Here is a 27,113-nt window from a genome sequence, read left to right as displayed (position 1 = left end):
CTGATGTCAGATTTATGTCCGTTTATTCTTTGGCGTAAGGTTTGGCCTGTTTGTCCAATATAGAGAGCTGAAGGACACTGTTGGCATTTGATGGCATACACAATACCCCTCCCCACCTTCTCACTATATAGAAGGGTCTGGTAACTTCTGTTTCAGTGTATCTGAAGAAGTGTGCATGGACACGAAAGCTCATACCAAGAATTAACTTAGTTGGTCTTTAAGGTGCTACTGGAAGGAATTTTTTTGTTTGTTTATACTTCAGTAAGTATGCAAGGGCAACCCAGTTGGATAAGGCCAAAGATCCATCTAGTTCAGTATCCTGTTTCTCATATCAATAAACCAGATGCCCAGATGGGGGACATAAAGGCAACAGCTCTTCCCCAGCAGCTGCCTTTGAACAAGGAATTTCCACTGAGCTGTCATGGCCAATAGCCACTGATAGAATACCTTCAAGCAATTTGTACAGACCTCCTTTAAGGTCAACCTCTATAACCCACAGGAGCTACCGTCAAGAAAACAGCAAGGAAGAAAAGGGTTAAATGCTCCATTGTCCAGTGCCCCTCCTCCAATAACTGTGGTAGTCTACTGTTTCAATTCTATTTTAGGACTACCCTGGGAGATCCTGATTACATATCTCTTACAGCATAATTTGTTGAGCTGATTTCCTATGAAAGGTTATTGACTCATGTGAAGAGTAAGCTGATGGCAGGTACAACCATTGGGGTCATCCAAGGAAGCAGAATGTTGGAAGATTCAGAGCAAATAAAAGTAAATTCTTTTTCTCATGGTAAAGGTAAAGGACCCTTGGACGGTTAAGTCCAGTCAAAGGCAACTATGGGGTTGCGGTGCTCATCTTGCTTTCAGGCTGAGGGAGCCTGTGTTTGTCCACAGGCAGCTTTCTGGGTCATGTGGCCAGCATGACTAAACTGCTTCTAGCGCAACGGAACACCGTGACAGAAACCAGAGCGCACGGAAACACTGTTCACCTTCCTGCCACAGCAGTACCTATTTATCTACTTGCACTGGCGTGCTTTCAAACTGCTAGGTTGGCAGAAGCTGGGACAGAGCAGTGGGAGTGAGCTCTTCTCATGGCACATAAAGGTAAAGGGACCCCTGACCATTAGGTCCAGTCGTGGCCGACTCTTGGGTTGTGGCGCTCATCTAGCTTTATTGGCCAAGGGAGCCGGCGTACAGATTCCAGGTCATGTGGCCAGAATGACTAAGCCGCTTCTGGCGAACCAGAGCAGTGCACGGAAACACCATTTACCTTCCCGCCAGAGCGGTACCATTTATCTACTTGCACTTTGACGTGCTTTCAAACTGCTAGGTTGGCAGGAGCAGGGATCGAGCAACGGGAGCTCACCCCGTCGCGGGGATTCGAACTGCCGACTTTCTGATCAGCAAGTCCTAGGCTCTGTGGTTTAACCTACAGCGCCACCCGCGTCCCTCATGGCACATAGTTAAACTATATAATTAGCTCCCAAAAGAGATAGAGAGGGCTACCAACTTGGATGGCTTGAAAAGAGTATTAGACAAATTCATGGAGGATAAGGCGGTTGATTTATTTATGGACAGTATTCAACTAAATAATAGAACAACAGAACTCCCTCCCTCTTCCCCCTGCACACATTGTCAGATCTGCTTTGGAGGGTTGAGAGAGCCACCAGAAGAGAGAAGAGAGAAAGCCCCACTGCAAAAGCAGAAGTTGTTCTGCTTGCCCAAGGAGTGCTATTTTAGCTACAACCCCCTGGTCTCCCAAGGTCAAAGTCCAATACTGCACCATACTGTGCCTCAGTGCTCTACCTTCACTGTCAGAGGCATTGCATGTCTATAAACCAGTTTTCCGGAATCACCAGTGAAGAGAATGCTGTTTTGTTTAGTTTCTGCTTTCAGGCTTCTCAGCAGCATTTAGTTGTCCACTGTAAGAACACGTTGCCGGACTAGATGAGGCTTTGGTCTGATTCAGTAGAGCTTTTCTTATGTTATTAGAATTTGCAGCACTACATTCCTTTTTTTCTGTGTGGGTACTCTATCTATTCTCCACCTCCCTCTTTCTCTCTCAAACACATGCACACAAACACACAAAGTGGAAGTAGAAAGATTCCCAGGTGAGCAAGTGCTGGACCCTCAGCATCCAGACGGATGGATGATGCTGAGGGCCACATGAAATTAGCCTGGGGGCCACACATCCCCCTCCCAGAACTAAGAGAGTTTCTGAGCTTACAAATAAGTGGGTGTTGATCCCAAGTAATCTAGAGCTTGGACTTCTGTTTTTTATTAAATGCACTGCACCTGCTCAAAAATATTCTTTTTATATCAGACAAGAGCAAAACAAGTTTCAGGGCTGTGATTTGCAAGAACAGAACTTGTAATGCTATAGCTTTTTGATATGAAATATTATGCATAATGTCTTTAGGCTTCCTCAGAGTTAGTCTTGTGTATACAGATATGCTAAAGCAGTTTTTAAAAACAACTACTGTTTGCTAATGCTGTTTCATTAAAATAAAACTAATAAAGAAAGGGGGAAACACACTTATTAGTAAGACTATGCTATTAACAGTGGTTGATCTTGGTAAATAAATTTCTTTGCTGTCCCTGTGAACATTTTACAGGCAATGGACTGTAATTTGGAATACAAAATCAAATGAAAGGCATAACAAAGGTTCAGTATAAATAAATTATCCACTCACTCTGAGATAACTGACTACACTAAGAGCTACCTCCCGAAAAAGCCAGTTGTGAACAGGCAGAAGACTGGGCTGCATCTGTTGCCAGATGAAAGAGAAATGATCTGCTGAACCAGCAAAGCTCAAGTTCTTTTCCCTACAACTAGGTGGAAAATGGCACTTCTATCCATGCATGCCATAGAAAACATCAAGGCAGCAGCCTCTCCTCCTGGTGATCTCTGCTAGTGCAGAATAAACACTAAACCTGCCTTGTTTACAGTTTCCTCCTCTTCCACTCCCCCCATTAGCAGGTAAGTGAAATGATTTCATTTCTTTCAGCCAGGCTAGACATGTGACCGACCCCCAACTTGGGGACAGTGAGAACCATGCCTAAATTACTTTATTAGCCATACCTGAAAAGAATTACCAGGTAGATGGGTTCAAGTATGTATTTATCCACAAACACTCACACTGTCAACTTTGACAGTGTATAACAAGTTTTAACGTTTTCTTTAAATAGCTGTTCAGATGCGTATATACTGGCTGATCATCAACTCTTCTTCACCACATGCCACAAATTAATCAGTGACTCATAGGGCTTCATAAAGAACATCAAATAAAAGTGCAGGAGGGGAAAATGGAGTGATTGACTAAGGAAGTGCCCAGGGCCAAACCATTGCCTATCCAAATCTGCTTATGCAGAATTAGGGCAAAAGTTTATGTTTTAAAATCTGAAAAATTCATTTGTAACATATTTGTATCTGAATATTCATCTCAACACAATAAGCTTACTCATAATGTAACCAAGCTTGGAAAACAAAATAAATGTTTTTTTGCGAAGCTGTAATCCTTCCCCCTAATCAAACTCTGTTCCCAATATTTCTTGTTCTTCCTTTTTAATGAGCACTAATTAGCTAATGCATTTTAAAGAGCAATACAATGTTATTGGCCTTTTTGGTCTTTCACATATTGTTTGCCTTGTTTCTATGTGGACTTAACTCTGGAAAGAGCTTGTATAGGATATACACTAATCCAAAAGCCCACTAATTAATTTAGGCAATTATTTTGTGCTATGAAGTTTTTTTTTTTTAGAGAACAAATCAGAGATGTAAGAAACATAAAGTGGCCTGTCCCAAGAACATACCTTTGAAGCAAAAAGACATTTAGCTGTGGGCTTGTTTGGAACTGAACAATAGGAAAAGAGACCAGCAACAAATAATTGCAGCATTGAGTGTTGCTGTTCAGTGTTCCAGCCTGTCAGCCAAGCTGTCTTTCGGGATTTTCAATTCCTCCCCTACAAGTTTTCTATCCCCTACAACAGACATTCACAAAATGGCCCCCGAGAATGCTCAGTGACTGACCATGCCAATGCCTTCTGTCTGTTTTTCAGTGGAACTTTTGGCCAACATAGCCATCCTAATTCAGCGCTTAGAATCATAGAGTTGGAAGTGACCCTGTGGGTCATCTAATCCAACCCTCTGCATTGCAAGCATATGGACCCATACGGGGATCAAACCTGTGACCTATAGAAATTAAATTTCTATGGATGTTTATGAAGAAAAATTTGGAAGGGATGGGAGTGGGGCGGGGGTTTGAAAATGGAATAGAAGCAATATATTCAGAACAAAAAGCGAAATTGATAGTAAACAATGTGGTGACAGAGGAGTTTAAAATTGAAAAAGGGACACGGCAGGGGTGCCCTCTATCCCCCCTATTGTTTATTTCAGTTCTGGAGGTGCTATTGAACATGATTAGAAAGGACCGGTTGGTACAGGGAATTGAGGTCGGAGTGAAACAATATAAATTGAAAGCATTTGCAGATGACCTGGTATTAACATTGCAGGAGCCAGTCTCTAGTACTAAAAGAGTGTTAGAATTAATTTCTGATTTTGGTCGGGTGGCGGGATTTAAGTTGAACAAGCAAAAAACTAAGGTTCTAGCAAAAAAATTGACAACTACAGAAACAGATGAGTTCATGAAAGAAACAGAACTAAATGTGGTTAAAAAAGTAAAATACCTAGGAGTGTATCTGACCTCCAAAAATTTGAATTTGTTTAAAGATAACTACGAGAAATGTTGGTCAGAAATCAAAAGAGATTTGGAAACGTGGTCAAGATTGAAACTTTCCTTGTTGGGCCGAATAGCAGCTATAAAGATGAACGTATTGCCAAAAATGTTATTTTTGTTTCAGACCCTTCAGATCGTGGACAAGGTGGAATGTTCTGGAAAGTGGCAGAAGGATATTTCTAAGTTTGTTTGGCAGGGCAAAAAGCCCCGAATAAAGTTTAAAATATTAACTGATGCGAAAGAAAGAGGGGGATTTGCCCTGCCAGACTTGAGGTTATATTATGAATCTGCAGCCTTCTGCTGGTTGAAAGATTGGATCTTACTGGAAAACACTGATGTCCTAGATCTGGAAGGGTTTGACAATGCTTTTGGGTGGCATGCATATTTGTGGTATGACAAGGTTAAAGTGCACAAATTGTTTAAAAACCACATTGTTAGGAGAGCAATTTTAATGGTCTGGACAAAATATAAAGACTTATTGGAGAGTAAGACTCCGAGGTGGCTCTCACCGGTGGAGGCCAAGGCACGTAAGAGACCTAACATGGAGGCCAATTGGCCTAAATATGGGGAAATTATTGAAAAGATTGGAGACAATTGGAGGTTGCAGAGCTTGGAAAAATTAAAAAACAAGGTGCGAGATTGGTTGCATTATGCACAAATTCAAGAGGTCTTTAAAGTAGACAAGAAGGTTGGATTCCAGGTGGAAAAATCGAAACTAGAGACAGAACTGTTAGAACCAAAAAGTAAACTACTTTCGAGAATGTATAACCTGCTGCTTAAATGGAATACTCAGGATGAGATAGTCAAATCCGCCATGATAAAGTGGGCGCAGGACTTGGGGCATAACATTATGTTTGAAGACTGGGAAAGGTTATGGAACACCGGAATGAAATTTACGGCATGTAGTGCCTTGAAGGAAAACATTATGAAAATGATATACCGGTGGTACATGGCCCCAGTCAAGCTTGCTAAGATATATCACCTGTCTGATAATAAATGTTGGAAATGTAAAGAGGCGGAAGGGACATTCTTTCACCTCTGGTGGACCTGCCCGAAAGTGAAGGCCTTTTGGGAAATGATTCATAATGAACTAAAAAAGGTACTTAGATTTACCTTACCTAAGAAACCAGAGGCCTTCCTCCTGGGCATGGTGGACCAGAGAGTGCTTAAGAAGGACAGAACTTTTTTTATGTACGCCACTACAGCAGCAAGGATCCTGATTGCAAAACATTGGAAGACACAAGATTTACCCACACTGGAGGAATGGCACACGCAGTTGATGGACTACATGGAACTGGCCGAAATGACTGGCAGAATCCGAGACTTGGGAGAAGAAACAATCGAGGAGGACTGGAAAAAATTTAAGGACTATCTGGAAAAACACTATAAGCTGTATGAATGTTAAAAAATGCACCTTTTAGGAAACTCTAGCTTCAGTAATGTTAAACTAAAGAAATGGAAATTAAGGCACAAGAAGTCTGAGATAGAATAAGGAAATAACTTTATTGTGTTTAAATGAAAATGTACATGATTCAGGTTATAACACATTTGAAATTGGGTAACATGATAAAACGAAGGATACAATAAGTAATGAAATAAGTTAACAAATTGCTGATGTTATGTTCACAGAGAATGCAGGATTGGGAGGATGTGGGGAAGTCCAGTAGATTTGGAAAAAAGAACAAGAAAATTTGTAATCTTCTTATTTTATTCTTATAACATGCTCTTTATTCTTTTTTCTGTATTTTACAAACTTAATAAAAAATATTATAAAAAAAAATAGAAATTAAATTTCTATACCTCCCTTCACCCAAAGATCACAGGGTGGTTTACAACAGAAAAACAAAATACTATTATGAGATTTTTTTTAAAAAAAATCTTCTAGGGTGGGATGTTATATGCTGAGACCCTTCTAATTCCTGGATCCACCAAGTTTTAAATCTAAGCAAGGATTCAAATTCCTGGAATAGCCAGATTAGCTTTCTGGCAAGGTAATGGCCTAAGTGTGGGTCCTTAAGGTAACAAAAGAAGTGGTTCTGTGCCAGAGGGCAAATGGGTGCCTCCCCTCAACTGTCTGACAGTTAGGAAGACAAAGGCCAGAGTCAAGAGTTGAGTTATGTGGTCTAGAAGCTGCCAGGCTGCAGGCGGGGCTGCTGAGAGACAAAGCTATGTCTCATTTCTGCTGGAATCCAAGTCTGTGACTATGGGAGAAGCAAGACCCTCTTGGGGCGTTATTGCTGTGAACCCCTCCATCGTAGGCCCAGGTTGTATGTATGCGTAAATAAACCATATCTCATAAAGACACCACAGTCTTTGAGGTGCCTCATTCCAAAAACCAAACCCTGAGTAAGTGCCTGGAACTCCTAGAATCTCACACCTTTCAGAGATTGGGGTGCCATCCCACAAGACATACAATAACAACAAACAGTAACAATAACACCCCTCCCACACAAACACACAGTTTAGATTGTTTAATTGGCTTGGGAGAAGAGGAATATTTATGCCTGGTGCCTAAAGATATGTAGTGAAGGTGCCAGGTGAGCCTCCCTGGGGAGAGCATCCCACAAGTGGGAAGCCACTCCAGAAAAGGCCTGTTCTCATGTTGCTGCTCTCTGGACCTCTTGCAGATGTGTATTTAATGTATAGCTACAGCAAGTGTGAACCTAAGGCATAATTTCATGCCAGTCCATGCTTGTTCACAGCACCGGCAGTATCTGTTGCGGAACCAGTAGAGGCTATGTGGCAAGAATTGTGCTTTGAAACCATAAGGCATACTTGCTTTTTCAATATACCTATTTTCTCCCCCTCTTCCTGCACTTCCAGTTTACTGAACAAGCGCTGATCCAAGAGCGTGGCTGGCTGCCACCTGGATGCACTCTCAAAATGCAGTGACTTGAAATAATGATTATGTTAGGATAAAGCCACTTCTTGCTTTCCCAGTGGTCTCTGTGGAAAGGAAAATCAGTCTTAAGACTGCAGTTCTGTGCACACTTATTTGGGAAGAGCCTCACTGAACACAGAGGTACTTACTTCTGACTAAACATGTCAAGGATTGCATTAAGTGTGGACCTCTTCACACCTTACTTGGCAATCAAAGTATCTTTGCCACCATGTGTGCTAATGACAGGGAGCCAATCCATTCCAAAGTGTTAGTTAAAATTCCTCACCAAAGACTCTTGGGTAAACTTAGCAATCATGGGATAAAAGGACAGGGCATCTGATGGCTCAGCAGTTGGTTAAAAAACAGGAAGCAGAGACTGGGAAGGAAATGGATAATTTTGATGAAGGAGAAGTGAATGGTGTCCCCCAAGGACCAGGACCTGTGTTTTTAAACTTGTTCATAGATGACCTGGAGTGAGGGATGAACAAAAATGGGGCCAAGTTTTCTGTTCATACCAAATTTCTCAGAGAAAGAACAAAGAGTGTAAGGAGCTCCAGAATGATTCCTCCGAAGGGGGTGAAAGAGCATCAAAATAGCAAATGCAATTCAGTGTATGCAAATAGATCTTGGGGTCGTGGTGGATACCTCAAAGAAAAGACCCAGTGCACAGTAGCTGTGAAAAAGACAAAATACATATTATGGATCATTAGGAAGGGTTTGAACATATAACTGCCAATATCATCAATGGTGTTCTATGAATGTATGATGTGATCACACTTGGAATACTGTTTACAGTTCTGGTGGCTACACCTCAAAGAGAGTATTACAGAACTGGAAAAGTTCAGGAAAGGACCTTTTTTGTTTAGGAAAAAAAGGTAAGTAGGGGGGACATGTCACAGGCATGGCAGGGGCATAATAAAATTACATTTGTAGTGGAGAAAGCTCTTCCCTCTTTCAAAATGCTAGAACTGGAGGTCATACAACAAAACTGAACGTTGGAAGATTCAGAACAGGCAAAAGGAAGTACTTCATCACACAACACGTAGTTAAAACTATAGAAATCACGACCACAGGATGTAGCAATGGCAAGCAACTTAGATGGCTTTGAAACAGTTTTAGATAAATTTATGGAGTATAAAGCTACCAATGGATACTAGCAATAATGGCTGTGCACTGCTTTTAGTATTGGAGGTGAAGTAGCTCTCAGAGGGCATTATGCTTTTCTATCATCTCCTCTGCTAGAAAGGAGCCATGGGCTTTCCTTCCTAATAATGATTCAGTTCTCACTATATTTGTGGTGTGCAATCTAATGATTTACTAAATTAATCACTCATAAAATATGGTCTTAGAATCCAAGCTGTCTCAGGACGAGTGATGTTGCCATTATAACAACAGACCTCCAGTCTCTTCAAACTGTCTTCGTAGGACTAGAATAAAATCCAAGAACGCCACTTTCCTCCAGTCCACCCCACTAATCCCTGAAACTTGGCTTCCTGCCACTTTGCAGTCACCTGCTAGAACCTACTCACATTACTAAATAGGGAGGTGAACTCTAGCATTTTAGCTCCTAGATGCAGATTTCATTATGAGCAACTCAGCTCTTATCCCCCACTCACCTGTGGAATTAATCAACTTTCTCAGAGGATTAAATGTTCATCCACACCCACCATGGCAAGGCTTTAATTGAAAATGCTTTGGAAAGCTCACCTCAGGTGTCTTTTTGTTGTCTATACTTGTCCCTCCCAGAGCCAAAAAAAGAAGCAAAATTGATAGTTGCTGGTGCAATCACTGAACAACACTTGTCCTCTCCAGTTAAGAGCTGAATTTCAGAAACAAGCAGCCTGTGCAGTGTGTTGGCCCCATTTACACAACCACCTTGCTTGTGGTTAAGAGCTTTATCCACCTGCTCAGACCAAACCATGCTTATTGATTACAAGTCATCGGAATAATTTGCCATCAGCAAAATCCACATTTATATATCCCACCATTCAACACACTTTGGGGGGATGGGTCTTCCCCCTGGCATGCATGACTATGACTTCTGTTTAGAGCAAAGAGCACAGAGGAGCCATTAAACATAAGCACATTTGAAAAGAGGCTGACCATGGGAAGAGTGGTCACGTGAATCAGCTTGTCACTTACCAAGCAGCCCATTAGGGAAAATGCCACAATACAAATAAATAGGGGAGCATAGTCATTGCCCATGGCTTTCAGTTTGTTGGTACATATTCAGAAACATTTTGGACATCTTCAAATGTTACAACCTCATTCATGGGCAGAGGTCAATCCCTTGGGGTGGGGGAGGAAATGTTTGCATTATAATATATAGCTACAACAATGCAAACCAAAGATATGGCTTTCCCCCTAGGCTCATGTAAGCCTTTTAGTTAATGGGGCTCATATAATGGGCCCTGGTAAAGGTAAAGGTACCCCTGCCCGTACGGGCCAGTCGTGTCCGACTCTAGGGTTGTGCGCCCACCTCACTTAAGAGGCCAGGGGCCAACGCTGTCCGAAGACACTTCCGGGTCACGTGGCCAGCGTGACAAGCTGCATCTGGCGAGCCAGCACAGCACACGGAAACGCTGTTTACCTCCCCGCTGGTAGGTTGGCAGGCGCTGGGACCGAGCAACGGGAGTGCACCCCACCACGGGGATTCGAACTGCCGACCTGATGATCGGCAAGTCCTAGGCGCTGAGGTTGTACCCACAGCGCCACCCGCGTCCCCATGGGCCCTGGTGGAGAACTGATATTCCAGGCACCTGAAATGCAGGACACTTCTTCCTGCTAAGCTACAGCCTGCTAAGCTACAGAAAAAAGCACAAGGGTTTGGGACTGGTTGTGTGTTTAATTTCTCCCTGTTTTAATAGAACTCTGCAATATGCCTGTTTCTTTACCCTTGTAATCCTTCTCAACAATGGTATTACTGATAATTAACAGTTTATTATAAAAACATGTTCCGAGAACAGGGAAATTATAGTTTTGAAAAGTCTTGATTGATCCAGTATTTCAGAGTGTGCTCTAGGAGGTGCAGATGGTGAGAATCCTCCCTATAGATCCATAATTCTCAACATGATGTAGATTTCCCCCTTGGGGTGTAAGCATTTGCAGGGAGAGGAATAAGCCCTCCATGAAACAGTTGGGTTGCAATTCTGTTGATTGCACCAACGTGTCTTCCCCTCTCTCTCTCTCTCTCTCTCTCTCTCTCAAGCTGAGCAACGCATTTATCTCAGGTCACTTGGCAAAAGTGATCACTCCCAACTACCAGAGTACCCAAGCGCCTTCCAGCCCCGTTGACTGACATCCCCTGTGAGTCACAGCACCGTCTCCTGCTTTCCTAATCAGAGGTTTATTGATTCCTTTTCTGGGGGTCCATATGCATGCCTTGTACTGTGTGTACCTTTTCTTTGCCTTTTCATCCGGCCTCCTTGCCTGCAGTCTAAGACAAGATCAAACGCTACCAATTGTCACTTTGTGTGTGTGTTAATGCTTCAGACAGAGTCTCAAAACAGCGTTTTGGTTCTCTTGAATAAAAGAGGACCTCTAGGACAAGATTTGCATCTTAGGCTAAAAATCTAAAGGTGGAACTGGATGGTACTTTCGTAATTAGGAACAACATTCTGCAGGAACCATTCTTCAGGGATTTGGTATAGTTCCTTTTGGACCAGGAAAAAGCCAACTATGACTGGCCCCTATTTACTTAAGTTTTTGGCATGGCCAGAATGACTGCCCCCAATCTCCAGACTTTGCAACTACTTTAAAAATTATTACTTATTATTAGGTAAATAATAAACACACACATGCCTTTCAAAAATACAGATTGATAGCCTGCCCGATGCATGAGTAATGGGGTCTGACTTAGGGTTGACGCAGTTCTTTGGAGTGGCTAACAACAAACCAGTTCAGCAATCTGACTTGCTATAACACAAACTGCAAAGCCAGGTTCACTCTAAGGTGAGGAGCCAGCTGTGAGCACTCTTACAAAAGGCTGCCCCTCTCTTCAACCTCACTGCATGCTGAAGCAGCACTGAAAATGTTTATTTTAACAAAAAGGCTTGCTTCACAGCTCATGACTGAACAAGGAGCCACTAGATTGGCCACAACAAAACTGGCTTCTGCTTTTCTTACGGCATGCCTGCTGAGGCCTCCAGACTCGCTGCCAGATTGCTGAGCTCAGCTGCTGTAAACTGCAAGCTGCCAGGCTTTGCAGTCTTCCAGACCTATATCAAACCAGGTCAGTAAACAGCCATCTTGGTCAGGATTATCTTATTGCCCTGTGTGGGCTGTCAAGGAATGAATTAACTGAGTTTCGGTCCCATTTAAGATCTCACCGGCAGAAGTGTGTGTGTTATCAGATTGAGACTTCTCAGTCAAAAATGAACAAAGCATTATAAGGATTTATTTTCCCTTTCTAAGAAGCTGTGGGCCAGCGTTAGTTGATCGAGGCACTGTCTTTTCCAGCACTGGAATGATAGAGGTGGGATACGTTCAGACCAATATTTTTGTACAAGCTGATGCATCTTACAATATATTATTTGCATTCTACTACTTACAGTGCATTCCTATACTTGTCTACTGGCAAATTCCACTGGTCTCATTGAAACATCACAAAAGGAGACAGCTTGTCTTAAATCATAGTTCAATTGTGAACGTGCCTCCCATATGGCTTCTCCCTGCTCCACCCATATAGTGTCATATAGATCAAATAAGCCATGCTACAGCTTGTCCTGTCATCCAAACCTGGACCACGGTTTGTTTCAAACCAAGCATGAGCAATAAGGCAGAAATAAACCAGGAACAAACCCTGGTTTATTTCTGCCTTACAGCTTGTGCTTTGCTCAAAATAAACAGAGGAAGGATGACACAGCGAGACATAGTATTGCTTGCTTGAGCCACACGGGCACTGTATTTGTGTGCATGGAAGTAGCGATGTGAAGAGGCACGTTCACAATTTAGCTATGGTTTAAGACAGAGGTAAGAAACCTTTTTGGCTCCACAGGCTAAATAAGGATTGTCCTCATGGGCCAAATTTGGTGTTACCTACCTGTAATTAACATAATGTCATTGTAAGAACACATGGTTGACAACTGGGCACCCCCAACCACCCCTCAAAATCTCTTGGGCAGCATTTCAAAGCACCCTGGTGGCTTCAAAGCCCTTTTGCTGTCTGCAAAGGGCTTTAAAACACCTGCCCCACTACCATTTGAACCTCTGGAGACAAGTAACACTTTAGCAAGTGGGATAGGGGAGAGGTTCTTTTCTTCCCCCACCCCAGTTAAAGGAGAAGCACAAGATGCTTCAAATCATTGCTTCTGCAGGGATTAAATCCTGTTGCCTTGGCTGTGCAGTCCTGTTCCCTGAAAGATTAATCCCTCTCTTCCCATCCATCGGCTGACATCACCAGTGACATCAGCTGATGGGCAGGTGTGCATAGTTTGGGCAATTAGTGGACAGCACTTGCAACATCTGGAGGGTGCAAGGAAAGATGGAGGATCTCTGTGATGACTGTTACTTGGGCAACTCTTGTTAGAACTGGCAGAACTCACACTCTGTAGCCCTGAAATTTGGTGAACGGCTATGAGTTACAGCATTAGCAGAGGTCAGATAGGCCTGTGAACCCTTCTTGCAATAAGGGAACACTCTTGCTGAGTAGTGAAAGACCTGGGGAAAACCAATGCTGACCCAGGGACAGGAAAGTGTTTGGTATCCAAGCATATTATAGACATCATGCCAAGTCTGATTGTAGAGGGATCTGAACTGCACACGGCCATGTCTGGCACATTTCCTGGTGGCATTACTGGTACACCTGCAGGCATTCTGCCTATATTCTGGAGCAGACAAAGAGACCAGTTGATTTGAAAGCAAGGATGGGGGTGAGGAATGTCATGAACATTTTTGCAACCTCATGTGTGTGGTTTTTTTTTTTAAAAGGGACTTTAAACGGTGCTAAAATGTTTATTGAGGGAAGAAATACATCCGTGTAGCTGAGGAAACAGGGCGAACACTTGCTAGCCCTGATCCAGTTCTAGCTGCATGCAAGTATGCCCAACTAGTTGCATCAGAATGGAGATGGGGATTGTCGCCTTCAGTGGCAATGTGGTGCCACAATAACATTCCCAGGTAAGGAGAATGCCTGCTCCAAAATTAAATAAAATAATGGTGGAGAGCAGCTGCTGGGGTTAGGGGAGGAGGGAAACAGAAGCTAAGAATTGCTGTAAGGAGTGGTAAACAGGGTTCTGCATGGGGGGAGATTTTCATGCCTTCTGAAAGCCCCCCTCCATTGAAATTTTTCAAGAGCAAATATTTGGTGCCGCTCTAAAGACCAACCTGCTCCCATCCCTTCAAGGAGACGGAAGTCCCTACCAAAGCTTCTGTTTTATTTTTGTTTCCTAGAATATAAGGTTTTGCGCCTGCTGAGCCATGAGTTGCAAAGGGTGGGGGGTGGGGAGAGAACTAGACAAGAACGGCCGCACTTCCATAAGTGATAAGCGAGATGTGACGGGCTTGTCGTGTTGATTTTTCATACTACTGCCTTGGGGGCAGCTCTGTCATGTTGACATCTAGCTCTCCTGCCACTGTGCAGGGGAAAGCACTGCAGAGGCCATTAGAACTCTGGGGCTGTTTCCTCCCATTGTATTGCACCCTCAGAAATAGCAGGTAGTCTCCCTATGGCACAGAGACTATCTCCACCTTTACCTACTGGTTTCTTCCATCTCCTAAGGAGAATTTTGCGATAATTTTCTGCTAAAATCTACAGACTTGTTGAGGACCACACTTTCTACAAGTGTACAGGCTTAGGTACGTGTCACTAAAGATCCCAAACTCAGTCCACAGTATCTCCACATAAGGCTTGGAGGCCTTCTGTCTGGAAACCCTCAAGAGCCACCACCAAATCAGATGAGACCAGTGTAAGTGGTATAAAACTCAATCCAAAGCTGACTGAGCACTTCTTATCACGCCTATCAAGTAGAGATGGAGGCACCAAGAAGTCATTCTCTGCTGCTTCCATTCCTTCCTCAAGTAGTTGGCATTAGAATAGTAAAGGTGATTCAATATAAGCAAGTATAAATTAATGCACAGAGGGCAAAAAATAGTTCTGGTAGCACAAGGATGGAAGACTGAAGAAATCCCAACTAAAGAATTATGGCAAGAAAAACTGATGGACTATGCAGAACTAGCAAAACTGACATATAAGCTACGGGACAAGGATAACTGTGACTTTAAGGATGAATGTGAACCTTTTACAAAGTATCTGAAGACGCAACAAAGCGAACTGGACTCCTTGGCAGGTTTTGAATAAACATTCACAATTTTTTTACTGATAATAATCAGCTAAACAGTTTGAGGATCTATGCAACTTTGTAACATGCAGAAAGCAGCATTATTAGAGAAACCAAAGACTGGAACTGAGGGAAGTCGGGGGCTGGGGGGTTCTGTGTGGGAGGGGGGAGGGAGGAAAAATGGGGGGGGGAATAAGGATGATATGTTTTTGGATAATATGTCTTGTTATAATTTTGAATAAAAAAAATTAATAAATAATAATGATAATGATAATAATTTTAAAAATCCTAGCTTCACATATATGCCAAAGAGATTTGAGTGACCAGAAAAAGACCTTGGGGTTGTGGTGGATACCTCAATGAAAACATCAATCGAGTGTGTGACAGCTCCAAAAAAGAAAAAGAAAAAAAAAGGATGAATTTCATGTTAGGGATAACTAGGAAATTAATTGGAAATAAAATTGGCAATATCATAATGCCATAATGCATTAAATGACGTATGGTTGTGGGGGAACTGGATAGAAAGAACTTATTTTCCATTTGTCATATAATATCAGAACATGGGATCACCCTGAAGGTGAATGTTGGAAGATTCAGGTAAAAGGAAGTTCTTCACACTGCACATGGTTAACTATGGGATTCACTTCCATAAAATGTAACAACCACCAGCTTGGATAGCTCTAAAAAGAGGGGGAGGGTGACAAATTCATGAAGAACAAGGCTACCAATGACTGCTAGCCATGCTGCTTGTTGCACTTCTTCCTCTTTCAGAGGCAGGATGGGCCAATGGATCAGGGGCACAAGTGATGTTGCGCTCATGTCCTGCTTGTGGGCTTCCCATCAGCATCTGGTTGGCCACTGTAAAAACAAGAGGCTGCACTAGTTGGGCCTTTGGCCTGATCCAGCAGGCTTTTCTTAAGTTTTTCGGCCCTCCCAACGTTTTCCTAAGAACTTAAGACAACTGATTCACCTTTTGACTCCTGGATTGTACCGAGTTTGCATTTTCAGTTATTCTGCTACTGTCATTCCAACTCTGTGTTATAGTCTGTAGGACGGATGTGCCCAGGAGCCTTGTAATGCTGGGAGGTGCATAGTAAATGACAAGCCAAACCCATGGCCCAAATAACCGCAGCTTAAACAGATCCTTTGGAGCAGTGGTTTTCAAGCCTTCCACCTTCAGGGAACCTTTTCCACAGTGACCAGTCTTCTGAGAAACCTTGACATGTCTACCACAGAACATTCCAGGGGCTGCTGGTACATACTTGGCTAAGGTACGTAAAAAATTGATAAATTGAAAGAGCACAGAATACCAATGGGAAGGGAATCTAATCAGTGGGATAGAGCTGGGAATGAACAGATGCTGTCTAAATACATGTTTCTATTTCATGCAGTGTTAGTTCACACTGTCTAGAGCAGGACAATGTGGTACCCTCCGGGTATTGTCCCTGTCTGATGGCTCTGCTTGCCAGAGATGACTGGAGTTGTAGTTCAACAACATTTGGAGGGAATCACATGGGCTAATCCAACCTACAATAAGCACATCTCGTGTAGTTCTCTTATTAGTAAATAAATATATCCTTATATCTGTATTTATTACTTTGTTCTAGGGTAGCCAGATGTTCACATGGAACTGTGACTATTGTTTGGTATATGCCATCTTCTTTCCCCTCATCTAAACCTCTGAATAACCTCTGCGCAACTAAACCTGCACAACTGAACATGCAGTACATTTGAAATTTGCTTTTATTAAGGTGCCATCTTTAGTTATTTACCTGTGCGGGTGCGCGCGGGCACGCACACAAACAACCCCAAATTTTTAAGGCAAAGGGGACATGAGAGGTGCTCCAGAAGTGCCCTGTAGACACTGTTGGATTACAATTTCCATCAGCCACAGGCAGAACAGCCAGTGATCAGGGATGACGGGAGTTGCACTGCTCTCTAGATGCTGGCCTACATTGGCTACCTTGGTTAAACCCTCCACTCTTCTCCTGCTTAATTCCCCGCAGTCTGTTGCCCATGCTTCAGTAGAACATGTTTCTGGTCTTTTTCACAGCTAGGCTCCAACAGCAGAATTACAGCTCCCCACATGAAATGGGGGACACCTTTTGCGTGGTTGCGCGCAGCCCCCCAGATCCCAGTGCAGCTCCCAGTAGTATGGGTTGGCTTCGCCCTCCCTAGGCTGGATACCTGGAGGTCTCCACCTACCTCAGCCAATTGTCCAATCCCGCCTGGGGAAGCATTGCCAGGGCATCAGCCAGGTAGGAGGAGGGACCACCCTGGCCACACAACAGAAGGTGAATCTTAACTTCTTTATTTGCCAATGTGTAAATGTCTACACACTAGATAACTCTAGTGCATTTACAACTGAAATTCCACAAACAAAAATACCAGAAACATGGTCTACTGAAGCATGTTCATGAAGCAAAACAGACTCAATCTAGTTTTAATCCAAGGAATTCATACCTACCTGCCATTTATGGGTTTAGCTACAGAATCTGTTGGGGCTTCTCCAGACAACCTTTATTGAGCATTTGTCCTGATTTGGTTGCACAAAGTTTAATCAGAGGTTAGAATGTATCTGTTCCTTGCTGACCATTCATTCTGATTTGTTTGTGGATTATGCGACAATGTGCTTTCATCCTGCATCCACCCTGATTTGTTTGTTTATACGTCTTCCCGTTAATCATTGGTTCATCCCACACTTTTTAATGCAATTCCCCATCACTTTCCAAACCACAAAAAGTTCATTATTTTTTTAAAGTTGATTTGTTGTGCTAGGGTAACAGAGAGCTTTAATCTACTTTAATTGTACAAACCTAAAGTTCCAGTATGAACTTGAATGCCCCCTGAAAAATAACGAGCATGCTTGGAAAATATTCTTTTTTAAAGCAAAAGAATTCAGGTGCTATATAGTAGGTGAAGAATTGGATTTGGACTGGGGACCCACAAACATCTGCCTGACTTCCCCATAAATACTTTCCTGATTAATAGACCTTATCTGGTTAGCATGACAAGCATCTCTGTGAAGCTTTGTCCCTGGGCAAAATCCCTCCATAAACAGATTTCTCTGTACCACTTACAGGCCACTCCAGGGTCACCTGACCTCTTTTGGAGTGCCCTGTGCCTCAGACTGACGGCTGCCAGACTCGCAGTAGTATGATGTCTACGCTGCTGAAAGGGATGGAGCAAGCTTCCTGTCAGCCACCGGGAATTCAGCAGACAGGCAGCTGAAATGGGTGCAGAAGACATGTATCATAATAAAATGGGCTTCTGGGTTTGTTTTTGGGTGTTCTCTAGGGGGATGCTGGAACACATCAGCATAAATCAGTGAACTGGTACAGGCTACCCTAACTGGGAGATGTCAGTTGCTGAAATGAAAAGTCAAGCTGCCTCAGCCTGCTCAGTCTTTAACATTAGCCCTCATGCCAGTTACAGAGAGGACCCACTTTCTGCCCCTCTCATAGCTCTGGTTCCCCTCTCTCCCACATGCTTTCCTTTTGAGCCCCTTAAGGCCCCATCCACCCATCTCATTGCCTGGCCTCCCCATCACTTCATCTGTCCTAACTTTCCTCCAGTCCATGCACACAGTGGCATAACTCAGTCACTACCAGTCCTTCTCTCTCCTCTTCAACCAACCCAAAGGCCTGCTGCCATTCATTCATATCAGAAGTGGCCATATGCAGCAAAGGCCTCCCAATGAGCTACAAGTGGCCAGAGGAGCAGCACTGGGAAGATAGTAACTTCTAGCTGAGGTTGGGAGGGCAGGAGATAACGGGTGGGTGCCAATGGTGCCGAGGGGCACTGCATTAGCAACTCCAGCCTTATGTGCTTGATTCCATCCCATGGAGACCAGTGAGATCTACCAAAAGAAGTCACCAAGCTATGCCTTCTGCTTTCACCCATAAAAATACAGAGTGCCACCCAAATCTCTCCTAGGTACTAGAATGTCTGGGTTTTAAGGGCTGGCAATCCCCAGTCATGCTCATAGCCAATAGGTCCATATTTCCCACCTATTGAGAGTTGGTTGTTATTATCAGTTACCTAGGCTCCTACTTTTCCAGTTTAATCAAATTTCAAAGGCTACTAATGAGAATAGATTTAGTTATAACATATGGCATTAGATGGAAAAAGGAAAGTAACAAATAAGGCCACCACATTACTGAAGCAAAGCAGGTCTGAACCTGGATGGGTAACTGCCACCTTGGGAAGGAATTCAGTGCTGCACTAAGGTAATTGCTCCATCAGAGCCAAGCATTTTGACTTGCCAGACAGAATGATCCCCTCTCTCTTCCCACTGTATGCTTTTGGGTGGGGGAAAGGAGGGGGGGGAAGTCCCATTGCACAAGCATCAGCCCTTGCACAGGGCTCCCACTCATTAGTTGAATCCCACCCTTGGGTTCCATAGCAAAAGGAAGACAGGAAACAAATGTAAAAAAATCAGTAAAGATAGGAAACTGGCACTGCAACGTCTATATCAAGTTGAATTTCTTACCATTGGTTAGCTATTGCAAAATCCACAAGATCAACTCAACTTTTCACGCAAACCACAACCTAGTGGTTTGCTTTGTATTTACTGCCTCATTGTTTTATTTTTTGTGTTTTTTTAAAGAGGCAGTACCATGAAGGTATTGGAAAGATTTCACCTGAGAAAAGTGTTTTGTTTTTTAATCCTGTCACCCGAATATGTAGTGTGATGGATGCAGAGGTACTTGAAATTCCAATAAACACTGAATGAGTTTGAATTCAGGGTGAGTCGGGGGATGTATGGTTTAAATACAAATTGATACACAAGAATACACCCATTGAAATCAGTGGGCTTCAATTTCATGTTTATCCAAAAGAGCAAATTAGATGCTCTTTCACCAACACAAGTAAGCTAGTATGTAAAATATATCACTCCATCAATTTAGAGTACGGTATATACCATTAAATTGTGTATGACCAAAGCTTGCTAGTTGAGATGCACAGTTATCAACAGCCAGAGAGAGGATCCCAGGAGTCTGTGACCCCACCAACGGACCATGAGCAATCTGTTATTCTAGTCTCTGGAATGACCAGAAAACTGTATGGATTGCTTAATGGCCTCCCTGTATCAGCTCAAGAAATACCTCTGCACAGATTACTGAATCAGTTTGTGGGAGAACATGAGTGCCACCCAGTGGGTTTGCAGGAAATTGTCAAGGAGCAAGAAGTTTATTTGTGGGGGGGAAATGATTATCTCAAACGCAAGGTCTACGCACATTCACACAACCAGGATATTCTCATTGTAACTTGCTTCACATCACAGCCTTCATGCCCTGTGCTATTAAAGGCATTAAACTGCACGGGAAACATTTTAGCATAATGGTTGGGGCGAAGTACATGACTAGGAGGTAGCTTTTAAAGGGAGTAAACAAAACCTGGGTGGCATCGGTCATAGGAGAAGCTGGCAAAAAACAATTGTCACAACAATACTTAGACATTACCCCATGTGCTGGACATAGGAAAGCATTTTATTGCAGTGTTAATATGCAGAGAAGTGTTTTTGAAGGTCCATAGTGTAAAAACAGTGACAGTGGCAGCAGCTATAACAGGAAGCAAGGGCCCCCCAACTTTGGGGACCTATGGATCAGCAACTGGTTAAGTAACAGAAAGTGGAGAGTAGGAATAAATGGGCAGTTCTCTTGATGGACAGCAAGTGGAGTCCTTCAATGATTGGCAATGGGATCTGTGCTTTTTAACTAATTCATAAACGATTTAGAGTTAGGGGTGAGCAGTGAGGTGGCCAAGTTTGTTGCTGATACTATAGGGTGGTTAATATGAAAAGGGATGGGGAAGGACTTCTCCAAACTGGGTGAATGGGCTGTAAACTAGCAAAGGCAGTTCAACATAAACAAATGTTTATATTGATGCACGGAGAGACCCTCCAAGTGTCCCTATTTTCCAGGGATGTCCCTTATTTAAAGAAGGCATCCTGGTTTCTGATTTGATCCCGGAATGTCCCACTTTTCCTTAGGATGTCCCTATTTTCATTGGAGAAATGTTGGAGGGTATGCATGGAGGGGCAAACCCCCCTAATTTCACATATATGCTCATGGGGTCTGGCCAGGGTTGTAGTGGAGAACTCAAAGAATGTCAACCCAGTGTGCAGCAGTTGTGGGAAAAGGCAAATTCCATGCTATGGATCATTTGGAATTGAAAATAAAAGCTACCAATATCACAATGCCAATACAAATCTATGGCGCACCCACATTTGAAATACTGTGTGTACAATTCTGATCACCTCATTTCAAAAAGGGTATTTTAGAGTTGGGAAAAGTTCAGAAAAGGGCAACCGGAATGTTCAACGGGATGGAGTGACTCCCCTATGAAGAAAGGTTACACAATTTGGGACTTCAGAACATCATAGCTCAACAATCTTAGAAGTTGATAAGAAAAAGCACATGCATAGAAAATAAAGGCCAGGGGGGAGATGTGTAGAGGGACGTTGGCCTGGTTTGCACGCAACATTAGACCATTTTTTTTACAATAAATTATGATTTAATGTGCATGAGCACTTTGTTCCTCCCCCACTCCCGACTGCCGCACAGGGAAGGAAAGAAGACAGAGTCTAGCTCGCTGTGACATGTGAACCCAGGCTTATCAGTTGTTTCCTCAAAACAACCACCACCACCACAACAACAAACGAATGGTAAGCCAAAAGCAAAGAGAAACAAGCCACAAGCCTGGATTTGGATATGCAACAAGCCTGATTTGTCCCCTGAAAAGCAAGCAAGTGCACAGTAGCAGCAAAGCACTCAAACACATTAAACCATGGTTTACTTTAATCTATGGCTTAGCAATGTACAAAGAAATAACAGTACAAAGTTGCCTATCTAAATCCAGCAATGTGAATCTCTAGATCAGAGCTACCCCGCCTTTTTTGGGCCCGGAGCACATTTGAAAATCTAAGAAACTACCATGGACACCACAAAAGCCCATTTCACAGAAGTCAAAACTGGCAGTGCTCCTTCCCCGCCCCCGCCCCACTCTCCAGACAAGTGAAACCCCTATACATAGCTTATAAGAAATAACCCCAGTTTAACAAAAAGACAAAGAAGGCAAAACACCCCTCCAACAAGCAGCCCAAACAAGCAAACTAGGCAGACAACATTCTCAAAGAAGAAGAAAAACAGACAAAATGCACAGCAAACCAACAAAAAATAAGCAAGCAAAGCACCCTCACCTGGGGACCAGAAGCATTCTGGAGAAAAGGAGGTAAAGAGGGTTGGCTGTTTGAATACTTGCATTTTGCTTGCCTCCCAGCCCAACATCACCCATGGAAAAACAAAACCAAAGAGCTCTCCCTCCCCCTGCCAAAAAGAACAAATATAAATTGGGAGGGTCAGGGGGCCTTGACAGGCACCAAGACTGGTGTCTGAGGGCAGCATGGCATTCATGGACACCACATTGTGGCCCCAGCACTATAGTAGCAAGAGAAGAATCCTTAGTACACATATGTTTCTATGGATGTCTCTTTCAATACATCTTTGGGGCAAAAAGCCCCCAGAGAGAACAATGCTAGAATTATGTCTGGATCTTGGCAGTGTGTGAGCACACATATGCACGTTTGGCAGGCGGGGGAGGAAACATTTTTATTTCATCAGATGATTGTGCTTGATCTCTAGGGAGGCTTACCACACCCCAGACGCAAACCAGAAATGGCCCAGAATTTCTCCACCCTATGATGGGCCTCACTAGCCTCCATTAGCAAAGGTAGTGACAGCCACGCCTTGTCAAGCCTGAATTATCTGGTGATCCTAGACTATTTTAAGATCAGATCCAATGGATTTGTCCATTCCTTCCCATGACCCTGTAAACACACACACACACACACACACCAACACACACACCAACACACCCTACCTCTCAATCTATTTGAATAAAGACCAAGGATGCATTTCTATAGCAGTGCTAGATTCAATCCCCCACTCCACCACATTTGTGTGTGTGTGTGTGTGTGTGTGTGTGTGTGTGTGTGTGAATGTTTACATTCAAATGGAAATTCACAGTTCACTTGGAAACTTCCCAAGGGGCATTTCAAATCCTCTTGCCATTTCATAACTTGCTTAATTCATCAATCGACATTTTGCAATTTGTTACTTTGATATTTAAGTCCCAGTGTAAACTATACACACTGCAGCTCAAGTTTCTAATAATAAGTTCATGAATTATGACTTGTCACCTAAGGAAATAATTCCAAGTCAGTTGAAATTTATCAATGTTTTCAAAAAGACTGTGGTTTGCAATCAACTAACTGCTGAGTGAAATTAAAAAGCACCTTCTCCAACAGCAATACTTTGAGCCCATCACACAGAATTTTTTTTTTAAAAAAACATGTTTTCTGCTCACAGAAGACAGCATTGCAAATAAAGCCTGGCCATTAGCTGTACCAATGATAATTACAATAGTTACCATGCTTAAAGTAACTGGGTCCATTTCATCACATAACTGTTCCTATCAAAATATAGAGTGTGCCAAATATATAGAGTGTCAAATATAGAGTGTGTCTACTGTAAGAATCCACAGCATAAGGGAAGGTCCTCACTATAGTGCAGAGATAGATACCCCTTCCTGGCTGCAGTGTCACTTATCAAAAATTGTCATCAAGCATATTTATTACCTTTCGGATGTGCCAAACATGCACAATCCAAATAGGGGGGGAGTTCTTTTACTTGCTGCCAGTGGGGGGAAATGCTGGTGGTAAGGATGCAAAATGCTTTTGGTATAGCATTCATGACAGGGAGCAGAAAAGCCTCTACTGTTACACAAGCAAATCGCCAAGCCATTCTGACTTCAGTTGTGCAAACATTTCATATGTCCCACAAGCTGTTTTTAAAGTGCAAATCTGAAAGGCACTATCCATTTCAGATCTGGGTGGGATGGTGTTCAGGGAATCCCTGTGCTAAAGCGCTATGCCGAGGCAGAGAAACGGAAGCATTCTCTGCTCAGTTGACATCCATGCTCTCGGTCTATCCCCACCCACACATTATGCAAGAAATCCCTGTACGTGGCTATGGAGTACCAACTGCATCGCAGCCTCACAATGGTTGTCACTGCAGCTTTCTCCAGTGCCAGCTGAGTCCCACATTACAGCAGGGTGTTGTTGTTGTTTTGTCTCACTCCCCAGCAAGGGGGTGTCCCTTTCCCTCAATTTTGATCCTCCCCACCCCCAGGCAAGCCGGCTGAGCCCTCAGTAAAACTATAGTCCTCTGCTAGAGATATCAGCGTTTCCAAGGCAACAAGATGGGATTTTCTTGGAGGCAGCAAAAAAGAAAATGGCTTGGAAAGAAAATGAGGGAGTGCGGGGGTGTTGGGGAGCGCCAGTGTCAATATTAACTTGGGGCTTCTGGCTCAGATGGGGGATTCCTCCACAATGGGCTCCCAAGAAGCAATGCGGGCCCCTTAGTTTCCCAGGATTTGGCCCTCTGTGCAACAATCAGATTGGACTAAGTTCCCTTTTTATCAGGGGAAGGGTAGCCCTGTAAGTGAGAGCCGAACTATGTGTGCTCTGTGTTATTCTCATGTTTAAGCCAGCATGTTTAACCTGGCTGACTGGAGATGAGCAGGCATGAGACCCTGATCTGGAACACAATCTTGATCTCAACTGGGTGGTCCTTGCCTTTTTTATGCTAGAAATTCTTCACCACCTGACTGGTGCCGTTTGCAGTAAACAGCACTTGGGGAGGCAAAAGGCAGCCAGGAGGGAGTGATTTTCAGCAGGGGGAAGAAGCATAAAGCCTCAGAGTCACATTCCAGATTGGGGGGCCCACTGCAACTTTTTCTACAAAGCATCTAGGTTAAGCATGATTGTATAAACACATGACTAACCTCACACAGAGTTTGGCACCACGTCTCCCTAGCGAAAAGGAACTCGGAGTGAAAAGACCCTTTGTGTTTCCTGGCCACTGGTAACCAAACAGAGCTTGGGCAGTAGGGATAAATCTTCACAGCAATGCTTTTCTAAACAGCAAAGTAATGTGACCCCACTGGCTTACCTTCTTTGACTTTGCAGCAATGATAGGTCACCTCCCTAACACCTAGATTTTAACCAACAAGCCTATCAAGTCTTCTGTCTCACGTACCTATCTATAGCATCCTTTATACGGACACGGGTGGCGATGTGGTCTAAACCACTGAGCCTCTTGGGTTTGCCGATCAGAAGGTCAGCAGTTCAAATCCATGCGACGGGATGAACTACTGTTGCTGTGTCCCAGCTTCTGCCAACTTAACAGTTCAAAAAGCACACCAGTAGAAGGAGATAAATAGGTACCGCTGTGGCAGGAAAGTAAACGGCATTTCCTTGCACTCTGGCTTCTATCATGGTGTCCCGTTGTGCCAGAAGCGTTTTAGTCATAATGGCCACATGACCCAGAAAGCTGTTTGTGGACAAAGGCCAACTCCCTCGGCCTGAAGCAAGATGAGCACCATACCTCATAGTCACCTTTGACTGGAGCAGGCTTCCTCAACCTCAGCCCTCCAGATGTTTTGAGACTGCAATTCCCATCATCCTTGACCACTGGTCCTGCTAGCTAGGGATCGTGGGAGCTGTAAGCCAAAAAAACATCTGGAGGGCTGATGTTGAGGAAGCCTGGACTGGAGTTAATCCTCCAGGGGTCCTTTACCTTTTACCTATAGCATCCTTATAATTACCCTGAAGGTCAATTAACCTCTAAAGCCACAGAAGCTGCTTGGGCTGCTTGAATTGTACAGCTGTACAAAAAACAGAAATATGGGGGGTGTTCTGTAGGGGGAAAGTGTGCCTTCCAATTAAGACACCTGCATTGACAGTGGGAATTCTGCCATGTCTACTCTGGTCCCCAAACTCTTCCATCAGCCACATGGACAATAGAAGACTAGGATGACCTGAAACCTGCAATGGACAGGTGCAATGTATGAACACATGTGAGCTCTGTGGAAATATGTTCGAAGGAGTGCAGGTATAGCCATGCTTTGCTTTGGCCATTTTTTCTGGTCACATGCAACAGGAAAAATATCTGTCTCCCCAAGATTATCTCAAGATGGCCAGACCACTTGTCTTCAACTGGCGGATCAGATTCAAGACCCAGAACTGGCTTTCACTGACCTTAAGTAGGTTGTACTATCATTATTCCTGCCATCCTAATAAATGATACTTAAGAATCCTGCTTGGACTAAAGAGGGATCTCTGGTCCATCTAGACTACTGGCCAGTGAAGAGAGCAGCCATAGGCACAGGGAAATTCCTTTAATGCAACCCTAATAGGGGAAAATTAACTAGTCTGTACGCAAACTGAATCTTTTCCATGTGATTCAAAAACCAATAGGTGATGTTTGCAGTCAGTTTGTAATGTAAATTTAAATGCAGTGCTTTTTTTCCTTAAAAAAAATGTTTAGGGCTATTCTCATTTTCCTAGTCATATTGAAATACTGCCCCTCAAAGAGGCCAAACCTAGATTCACAAAATGTTTAGGGGTATGCACACCCCTGCACACCCCTCCCCCCAAAGACCAACAGGTGAATTGTGACAAATACTATTGCAGAGCCCACTTCATCAGAAACTTACAGAAGCCTCTTTTTGCTTATTAATCACTGGAACTCTTTGAAAGCCCAGATGTCTGGCTCTGTAGCTTCATTGTCTTATCTATTACATGCATGTTTTAATGTGTCCTTGAACTACGCAGAAATGGTGTGTCTTGCAATACTATGTATAACTTAGGCTGCAATCTTGTACGTGGCATTCTTGGGGAGCCCCACTGAACTAAATGGGAATGGGGCTTACTTCAGAGCTCATATGCAAGTGTTTCATACCCCTGCTGGCACCACTCTTAAAACCAACAGCACAAGCCACCAGAAGTGCAGAATGTCAAGATCCTATTTCAAAAGGAACAAACATAGCAGAGTTATAGGGTTTAGTCCCCAATACGGTACCAGAGCTGGATTCATCCAGCAGAAATCTTGGGAAGCATCAGAACACCAGCAACAAAGGAGAGAATGAAGAACAGGTCTTCTCGCTGTCTGGACAAGGGCTGTTGGTACAGACTGACAGGAATCAGCAGAACAATGAAGGAGTCACAAATAGGTGGAAGATCAAGGTAATGAAGAGGAGGGAAAGTAAGAGGCCTGGCAGCGGCTGGGAGTGTGTGCCTAGCAATGGAGTATGGAAAGGAGGAGCTCTCCAGCGAGGGGAGGGAGGAGGCAGGCAGTAAGTGGCATGGCTTCAGCC

General features: G+C 43.4%; 1 protein-coding gene across 4 annotated transcripts in view; it reads right to left on the bottom strand.

Moving 5' to 3' along the window:
* CACNA1A (calcium voltage-gated channel subunit alpha1 A) overlaps window positions 1-27,113 on the bottom strand; it is a 259,247-nt gene that overhangs the window by 213,631 nt on the left and 18,503 nt on the right. The gene's annotated exons all lie outside the window — the stretch shown is intronic.

The sequence above is a fragment of the Podarcis gaigeae genome (assembly GCF_964106915.1).
Source record: "Podarcis gaigeae genome assembly, chromosome: 2".
Classification (NCBI taxonomy): Eukaryota; Metazoa; Chordata; class Lepidosauria; order Squamata; family Lacertidae; genus Podarcis; species Podarcis gaigeae.
This window is presented reverse-complemented; position numbering and strand designations above follow the sequence as displayed.